The 10,143-nt window shown below is 40.8% G+C and overlaps 1 non-coding gene across 1 annotated transcript; it reads left to right on the top strand.

The window, feature by feature from the left end:
• Window positions 1-583: 583 nt before the first annotated feature.
• On the top strand, window positions 584-798 carry LOC130118698 (small nucleolar RNA U3). The gene has a single exon (XR_008810769.1). It is a non-coding gene; the product is annotated as a small nucleolar RNA U3 (small nucleolar RNA).
• Window positions 799-10,143: the final 9,345 nt, after the last annotated feature.

Raw genomic sequence — 10,143 nt, 5'->3', positions numbered from 1 at the left:
AGTTTTTTTTCACAATAATAAAACATATAAACAAGTATTTCAGTTTGAAATAACATGGACATTAAATCAGAATACGAACGAAACAAGCACAACCAGACCGAAAATAAATAAAAGATAGGAGAGACATCCTGAAATAATGAAAGAAGAAAACAAAGAGGAAAAAACAAACAAAAGAAGAAAAAACATGACTGTGAGCCATCTTTTAATTTTATCCAAATGTTTCACTCAGAAAAGGTCAGTACTTTCCCTCAGAAATGACTTTGTCATGGATAGCTTGGCTACTGTCAAGAGTTATTCTGTTGTATTTTTTTGTGGGATTGTCTGACTGAGCAGATAATCCCTAACCCAAACCTACCTCAAGTGAAACATGTAGAAAGCGCTGTCTGTTAATTTTATGCAAAACTTTTACTCTGAAAAGCTCGGTTCTTTGCTTTAGAAATGCCATTGCCATGGATAGCTTGGCTATCGCGATGAGTTAGTCTGTATTGCTGTGGCTCTGTAGGATTGTCTGCCAGAGCAGATAGAACCCTTATCCCAACGCTAACTGAAAGATATAGAGCCACCCGTTATGTTTATCCACACCTCATCCTAATTTCGGGGATAATTTCTTTAGTTCTCATATTGAGAAATGTTTTTCTAAAGTGTGAGTCCCGCCACCCACAATGATGAGCTGGGGTGCTTCTTCCTGAGTGCGAAGCAGGTACAGAGAAGTGGTTTAATCACAAGCTCTGTGCTTTTGGTGACCGTTCAGTGTTCCTTTTATGGGAGCATCAAGGGAAGGAGCATGTTCTGAGTGGTAAAAAGGGAAAAAAATGCAAGAATTCGTCAATTTTATCCAAATCTAAACCTTAGTCCTAACCCTAAAAACCTTAAATTGCAGAAAAGTACAATTTAAAAAAAAAAAAAAACACACCCACTCATTAATTTGGTATATAAAATGTGTTGCTATATAAAAATCCCAAAATCCAACCCAACAGGCTTGAAAACATAGGAATTGACACCAAGATCAATCAAGCCAAAAAAACGACACAAAATATATATAAAAAAAGCCATTTTTGGAGGCTAATTTGACAGCCATCTTGAAAAATGGCCTCCATCTTGGAATTTCAAGTGGCCAATCGGACAGATTTGATTGGAAGCCTGTGGAGAAGAAATGCACCAAATTTCATGCTTGTATCATAATTTGCACAATTCCACTCGAGTTTGGCTTTTATCCGCTCCACTATAACCCAAAACATACCTCAACCGCAACATATAGAAAGAGCCATCTGTACACTTTATCCAAAACTGTCACTCCGAGAAGCTTGGTACTTCCCATCAGAAATGTCATTGCCATTGTTAGCTTAAGAGTTCGTCTTTGTTGTTGTGATATTTTACAGTATACCCACCAGCAACAAGCTCCCCTCACTACACATACCCAAATAGTGCCCAAACAAATTTTAACAAAAACCAGCGTCCCCCAAAAATACTTTGGGGGACATTTGTCCCTGATTTAGTTTGTCTCATCAAAGACTGGTTTGTTTGTTCCTGGTTTAGTTTGTCAAGTCATAAAGACTGGATTATTATTTGTTCCTGATTTAGTTTCTCAAGTCATAAAGACTGGATTATTGTTTGTACTTGGTTTAATTTGTCAGGTCATAAAGACTGGATTATTGTTTGTTCCAGATTTAGTATGTCAAGTCATAAAGACTGGATTATTTTCAGTTTTATTGTCATTAAAAACAATGTGCAAGCACATGTTCCTGAGTTAGGGTCTCAAGTCATGAAGACTGAGTTATTTGTTCCTGATTTAGTTTGTCAAGTCATAAAGGCTGGATTTTTTTTTTCCCCTGATAGTTTGTCAAGTCATAAATACTGGTTTATTGTTTGTTCCTGGTGAGTTTGTCAAGTGAAAGACTGGATTATTGTTTGAAGCCTGGTTTCTGTCTGATTTATTTTTTTTCTGTACTTGGGTCCATACCAAACCAAGGTCCTAACAAAGATGTGCCCCCCCTTCTTTATTTATTAACTGTGTTCCCCAGCTGTGAGAGGAACTTGTATTGGAGATGTGTGTGTGTGTGCGCAACATGGTATTTGATAGATATAATATACAGTATAGAGCAGAGAACATAGAGTATAGAACATAGTATAGATAGATGTAATATAATCGTTAGATAGTATAGAGCAGAGAACATAGAGTATAGAACATAGTATAGATAGATGTAATATAATCGTTAGATAGTATAGAGCAGAGAACATAGAGTATAGGACATAGTATAGTTAGATATAATCGATGGATATAATAGTATAGAGCAGAGAACATGGCAGAGACAAGTTGATTTGAAGATATGCTTTTTGGTAAATAATTTTATTAGCCACACGAGCAAAACCGGTGGAATTAGTTTTTGCTACATTTTGATTCTGCAGCACAATATATACATGTACAACAACAGACACTCCACAAATCATGAACAATACAGTTACACAATAGCAGAAATAAACATATCAGGTATAACAGGTGAAAGGTGGTATTTATGCCAATGGTGTGTGAGGATGGGACTATAGGGTGGAATTCAGAGTCTTGATGGATAGGGAGAAAAAAACTGCAAAGCGTGTAGTCTTAGTTGACAGTGACCTGTAGCACTTCCCTGAGAGGAGCTGGAAGAGGTGATGAGCAGGATGTGAGGGGTCGCAGGTGATCTTTGCTCGCTTTACAGTCCAGTTAGTATGTAGAGATTCAACTGAGGGGAATGGGTTGCCTATGATTTTGGATGCCTTGTTGACAATCTGCTGCAGTTTTTTCATGTTTGACTGTCTGTGCTGCTGTACCATACGGTAATACTGTAATAGAAGATGTTGTGATGGACTCGGGTAATGGCTGAGTAAAATGACGAGCAGTAGATGTTTGATCCGGTACTTTTTTCTTTTTTCACAAATTTTATTTATTGAAATTTTACAATCAAAATGTTATACAGACATATATGAAGTCAATGTTTATTGGTCCACTTCATTCAAACATGAAACCTACCGCTAAAAATTTGGTGTCATCTTTGACCAGTGTCTTTTGATCACCATGTTACTAAGGTTGTCCAATCCTGTTTCCTTCAGCTACAAAATATTGCAAAAATCACTTTTAAAGACATCGAAAAATTAATTCACACTTTCTCCCTTCTAGATTAATGTAACTTTCTCTACTCTGGCCTCAACTATGCTACTTTAAATCATCTACAGTTGGTTCAAAATGCAGTTGCTAAACTAACTAGAACTAGTTGTAGGTCCCATATTACCCCTATTCTTGCATCTCTTCATTGGCCTCCTGTAAAGTTCAGAATAATCTTGAGTTTACTGATTACATTTAAAGCACTGCATGATCTTGCCCCCAGTTATACTTGCGATCTTCTCATTTCACTTTCAGACCACTCTGATCCTCAAACCTCAGTTATATTTCCCAAAAAGCACAGACACAAGTGGCTTTCTCGCTACTGGTTTATTTGAAAGTTGTCTTCGCCTCCAAATCCACCATGAAAACTGACAGTATTAATGACCCATGAAGACCATAATAGCTTCACGTGGAAAAAAATGGTATACGCTCCATGTTGCGTAACATATATTGAAGTAACATACAGACAAAGAAAATGCCTATGACTCAGAAAATGGGTTATAAAGCAAACTGGGCTAAATAATCTAAAATAGGTTTGGCTAAGGAAGCATTGGAAAAGAATATTATTCAGACAACAGTATTATAAAAGAGAAACGGCCGGCATTTATTAAACATATTAATAACAACACAAGTGCACTTTGAATGGTCAATAAGGAAAATAATAATAAGGGTCAAACCCCTTTTGGTCTGTCTGTAATGTCTTTTCAGTGTGTAGACTCAGAGCTCTGGTCAAAAAGAGAAAATATGAAAAGATAGAAGTCTGAAACTACCTGGGTAGTGTGTGTAGTGTTCATTCACAAAAATGGAGATCTCCAAAACGGTCTTGTCTGTCTCTCCTGGTCGTCCTCAATGGAGAAGCAAGACGCCACTCTTCCACGTGCTGTCTACGCCTCGTGGGTCACAGGGCTTGCTGCTCCCTTCTCTTTGGGAAGGAATCCAGTACACAAAGAAACCAACCTGCATACCGCAGGATAGAAAATAAGTCTCTACTCTCTAAAGCACCAGATCTAGAATATTTGAATCAATCTTTCACATTCCCAAATAATGGAATTAGGAAACAAAACGAAGCTAGTGAAGGTCCTTGCAGCTAACAAGTACAAATCACAGCGGAATCATATAACATTTCACATTCATATTAAGCTATAGGATATAGGCTATCTGAAAATCCTCTGATTTGGTTCTTGTAATGAAATGTTCTAGGTTCTCTTCAGTTCTAGGCCTAACAGGCCTACACATTATAAGACAACTACTATGCTACTATAGTGCATGGATAGAAAAAAGACAAACATGGCTAAACTAGCACATGGTTAGCTACTGTAGAAACTCACTGAAGAATCCGGGCAAATAAAGAAAACAGGTTTCCAAGCAAGCAATCCTCTGCAATCCAAACGGGATTAATTAATTTAAACTGGTAAACTTAAATGAGTAAGGGTAACAAAGGCATACATTTTGTATCTCTGTTCCAGCTTCTACGAGTTGGACTTTGGTTCATTTGTCTGCAGCTCAATAAAGGTCTGCAGTCAATCTTTTACTCTCGTTCTGATCTGACGAGGCCTGGTAATTTTCCATTTGGACAGGCTGCTAGCGCCCTCTACAGGGGACTGCATGGACATGCATTAACTCTTTCTAGGGCAGCTAAAATCAGGGGGGTTACACCTCGTTGGCTGCATGCTTCGACAGGGAAGTCGTCAAATCTTGTTTGTAAATATTAACTTCTCAAAGTTCGCTATATACGACATAAACTTTCATTACACATGAAGTCTTGTTAGTTGCTTGCTTGCGGAGATCTTCCCTTCATCTAACTTATGTGAAAGAAACCCAACAGGATTTGCCCCTTAACATTAAAATCAGCTGTCAAAATAAGTCTCAATACAAATCATAGTTGCATGTAATACAATAATTGCTTGCCGGTACTGCTTAAGAGTCTTCCTGATGTATACATATGTGTACGTAACCTTAAGCTGAGACTTCAAAATGATAGTACTATTACTTGTAATAAATGAAATGATGTATATATAACAAATGCAGTTAAAATGAACTCTCAATCATAACACTGGTCTTGGAAAAGGTAGACGAATATTACAAATTATGTAAACATGATGGCATCAGTCTTTTATCTATTGCTTATTCCAACTGCAAAACAAAATATGACTTCGCCTTTGCAGTTTCAGCCCCAAGCCTCTGGAATAATCTCCCCCAATCTATAAAATTTGCTAAATCTTCGATTTCTTTTAAGCGGCTTCTAAAAACCCATCTTTTAATGGATTCCCACGTTTGACTTCTGTTTTGTTTTTTTAGCTTGGTCTGTTACTACCGGTTCTATATAGTGTGTGTGTGTGTGTGTGTGTGTGTGTGTATATATATATATATTAAAGATTTCATTCACTTTGTATTTGTTCGCATTTTGTGTATGTAATGTAAAGCACTTTGTAACGGTGTTTAACAGTGATATAAATAAAATGATGTAAATAAAATTTTGCTTGCTTCAAACTAATGGGACTGTGTCCAGATAGATGGTTTCCTCAGTTTTAGGTAGTAATTGTCGTCTTAATGCTTTCCACAGATACTGTTCTCTGGCCATGACAATTGCACTCCTTGTCGGCCGGTTTAATCTTTCTGTTATCGAGGAGTTCCGATAAGGCTCTGTCTTTTGTACTATTAGGTTTTACTACATGCTGTATGCGGAAGAATTTGTCGAAATAATTCAAATTGGCCACAATGAGGGTCGCGAGTTCCGCCAGCAGCGTGCTGTTAGGAGTCTATTCCGACTTGGGAGTGAATGGTAGGGGCTCCGCATCTGTGCTGTCCTTGTAATACACTGCTAGTTTCAGTCTTCTGTGGCATTGTTGAATGTCCCTTCTGATCTGTTCCATTATGCTTTTTGTTACTTAGTTGGAATGAATTTTATTCCTCTGTTCAGTAGGGTTAATTGTGGGGAAGTTGGGAGAAAGTTTTTCGCTAGTACATTTTCATTCCCGTCCTGTATCGGCAGGCTTGTGGGGACTTTTAATTTAAATACTCCAACCAGTTTTGTCAGTAATTGTATTGCCGTCTGTGGAGTCCAGTGCACATTGTCCTATAAGTCTCGAAGAGTCCTATTTAGTGGTGGCATGGTTGGAGTTGCCTTTGATGTATTCATTCAGTTTTTGTAGGTTTGTTTGTTCCCCCAGCAAGAGGCTTGTGGAGTAGTTAATCATGGGTATCTGCACATTGGCCCGTGGGAATTTGCTTTTTGCTGCTCTGATGCCCCCTGAAGCTGCTTGATGGTGGTCTTTTTCAGTTTTTGTGATCTATTACTTCGCCTAAAGGACACAATCACCTCTTCCATTGTGTTGGAGTGGGTGGCTTTGTTGGTTGTGCTCTCCACATGTCTGAATGTGGCTCCCGGATAACTGTCAATTTGTAGGTTAGCCAAGTCGAAAGGTGGGAATTTGGCAGCATTTGAGTCTCCCATTATCAGTATAGTTTTGCTTGTGCTTATGTTAAACCTCTAGTCTTGGCATTTGTTTTGTTTGTTTGCCAGATAGTCTGGGGTATAGTGGTCAGGTTTATTTTTCGTCCGGCGTCCACTTCCAGACAGCTCTGTTTAGCTGTTGTGTGATTTGGTGTGAGGGTCAGACCAGTCAGGCTTGGTGAGTTGTTGTTGGGACGGTCCCGCCTCGTCCTGTAGGAGTGTTTATTTGGTCTGGATTCGCATATGGATCAGTCTGTTGGGTGGGTATTCCAGTGTGGTTCTTTTGGGGATGGTGCCTGCGGTGGTGGTGTGGGGAGTATAGTCCTGCTTTTCAGCTGGCCAGTCTCCCCTGATCTCTGCGGCCTCGCTGGTCCCCAGTTGCAGCTGTGGGGCCGTAGACGGCTGTGGGCGATCACTCATTGTTTGCGTGGGGGAGGTTGTTTGCTGTTTTCTGCCCCCGTGATGCGATTCGGCGGCACATGGACTTGGGTGACCACAAGCTTCGTTGTACCAGATGGCCCCGCCATTGGTGATTGACTTGGGCGTTTGGTGGCTTCGATTGGCTGTCCTCAGCCTCGAAGTCTGTCAATTTGGAGATGAATATTGTCTGTCGTCAATCGTCTCCTCCTGCAAGTGGCAGCCCAGGCCTTTCCTTGCCGAGGATGAGGCTACCTGGAACGGGCCATCCTAGTCCCGTGTGTATAGGTTGGTGAATTTATCCATTTCTCCTTTTATCAAGTTTTTGTAGTGTTGCTGTACTATTCTCATGGTTGTGGCAGCCCAGTTTTTTTGCAATGTCCTCAATCTTTCTCCGTGTCTTCGTTCAGGACTGCTGGTTTAATGTTGGTAGTCAAATTGTTGGCCAGACTAGCTGGTTGGTTGGGGGCTGCTGTGAGGCCGATGCAGTTTTCGAGTGATGGTTTGCTGTGAGCAGTTTATGAAAATTCGCCGTCTTTAAGCCGAAGTCTGTCATCAGACCGTTGTCTTTAATTTCATTTAGCTCTATTTGTTGTTGTAGAGGGCCTTAAAGGAGCAGCAGCCCCTGGTGAATCTACCCTCAAATGTGTATCACCACAGTGGCATAGAAAGGGACTGTCTGTAAGCAGCTACTCGGTGAAAAGAATCTCACCCTGGAATTAGCGATAAGCACCTGTGTGCTTCATGAACAGTCAGAAAAGAGCTCCAAGGAGTTAAAGAAAGAAGCGGATATGTAGGCTATTCAGAAAACTCGCTGTGGCAACTGCAATGGACAACACACGCTCCTGACTGTAGTAAATGTTATGCATTCAATAAACAATGCAATAATTGTGGCAAACTCAATCACTCTGTTAAATGCTGCAGATCCACACCAGCATTGCCCATAGTTGGCGCCAAAGCCCCCCAGTCATTACTAAAAAAGACAGCCAGATAGCGAGAACGATCTGACCACACAACCGGACAGTGCTTTGGATGATACGTTTTTTTGCGACCCAGTTGATTCAGCCACTCGGGAGAAATCTTCACAACGCTGAAACTGAAAAGTGGAAAGGGCAACTGAAGGTAAAATTGGTTTACACTTTGATTTTTGTATTGTCTTTTAACATTTCTCTGTTCAGCACACGTATTCTTATCTCATTTGTAGCCAGGCTCTGCTTAGGTTTGGCGGTGGAGAATGCGTGGTTGCCAGATACAGCTGATAGTTTCCAGCCCAAAAGCTGTCCAAAAACCGCCAGGATGCACATAAAACTGCCCAAAATGTAAAATCAATATATAGTTCAGTAATGTTATTTAATTGCCATACCATCCAGCATAAAAACAATGTACACTGACAGCCGAAGCACGCACAAAATAGCCTAACTCTTATAATGAGAAATTACAGCACCGCAAACCACAGCACTCCTCGGGAAGCGGCAAGTCAGACAGAGCTGAACCAAACAATTATCGTTTTCATGTCAATGCAGCAACAATATGTTGCGATCAAATCTATGTCCCTCTTTGCAAAAGCACAAAGAGGCACAGAGCGTGGTCAGTGTGCTCAAGCGCACGCAGGCATTGCACTTTTACAGGGTAGATTTAAATAGTTTATCTGTGAACATACACAATCAATATTAGCTTTTACTCCAGAGTGTGTGTGTGTGTGTGTGTGTGTGTGTGTGTGTGTGTGAGAGAGAGAGTGATATCTTGCCTTTAGATGCAGAACAGGCTGTCGGTTGCAACTTGAACACACTGGTGAAAAACACGTGAACTTTGTAGAACTATGTACAGTTTGACACAGCTGTGTAGTACATGGATGAGTCAAACCTCCCCAACAGCTGTGGGGAAGGTTGGAACATGGCTGAGGTACATCTGTGTTAGACCTGTGCGCACATCCATCAGAGCAGAAAGGAGCAGTAATTCCATGCAATTTCTGGTATCGTCCTTGTGTTACTTGGGAAATGTTCTTTCCACATGCGCAGTTGAGATGGGCAGGGTCAGAAATCTTATTGCACCTAGTGCTAAATCCTGGAAGCACTGGTTTCCTCCGACATCTTTAAAGGCTTCCACCTCCAGCCAAAAGGCATCGATGGGCTGATCATGGGAGAAATTTGTTGATGCCATATTTCTCCACTGGGTCTCAAGTGAGCATGGAAAAAAAGCCGGGCACAGTAGCTCCAGTTTCCACAGCATTTCCAAAGAGGCAGGTAAGCACACCTGATGCTGCACCAGGACTTCTTTCAGAAACTCCATGCAGCATGTTGTAATGAGCTGCGTCTTCTCAAGGGGCGGAGTACTGGTCTCTAATTTCTGACTAAAAGAGGTCACCAGAGCTGCCTCAAGAGGTGAAATGAATGTTTGGGTGTTGTAGGTCCAGTTACCTGATCTGTTGATCGGTGTTCATGCGATGTATGATCTGCTTGATTATTCGTCTGTGTTGACATGAACAGCCTGTTAAGGTCCCTGAAAACGCCTAAGCTGTTTCCAGCTGAAAGTACTTGATCACAACTTTGATCTCCTGAAGAATTGGATGTAGAAAATGCATGAAAAGACTTTGTCGAGTCACTATACATCTCATTCAGGAGTCGCATAGCAGTGCTAATTTGTTGCCTGAGTGAAGTGTAACTTGAGCTTATTTTCTTGCTCAAGTATTCTATCAATGCAGTCAGCTGTCACTAACCAACGGCTAGCACTTGGTGAAAACATTTTCAGCGGACATTCCCCATTGTTAATGGTCTTGTAGATAGCTCGCTTGGCTGAATGAGCGAACCAGTTGTAGGACTCGTATGTAATCCAGATTGTTGGGGAGATGCTGCATCGCCTTGTGAGCAACGATGTCAAGGGAATGGCGCACACACAGCTAATTAGCTGTAAACCGGGTTGTTGTTTTAGGAGTAGTGTAAACTGAATGTTGTTTATCAACTATGACCCTGGCTCCGTCAGGAGCAATTCCCACCATGTTGTTAATTTTTAGACTGCTATCTTCCAAAAACCTAATGATAGCTTCCACAATCCCTTTGGCATCTGAACATGAAAGTTCAGCCAGGCCGAGGTAATTGCTGACAAAGTTGTTGTTTCTTGGAGCGACATTTCACAT

The sequence above is a fragment of the Lampris incognitus genome, chromosome 9 (genome assembly GCF_029633865.1).
Source record: "Lampris incognitus isolate fLamInc1 chromosome 9, fLamInc1.hap2, whole genome shotgun sequence".
Lineage (NCBI taxonomy): Eukaryota > Metazoa > Chordata > Actinopteri > Lampriformes > Lampridae > Lampris > Lampris incognitus.
The sequence above is the reverse complement of the archived record's forward strand: the minus strand, read 5'-3'. Positions and strand labels throughout refer to the sequence as shown.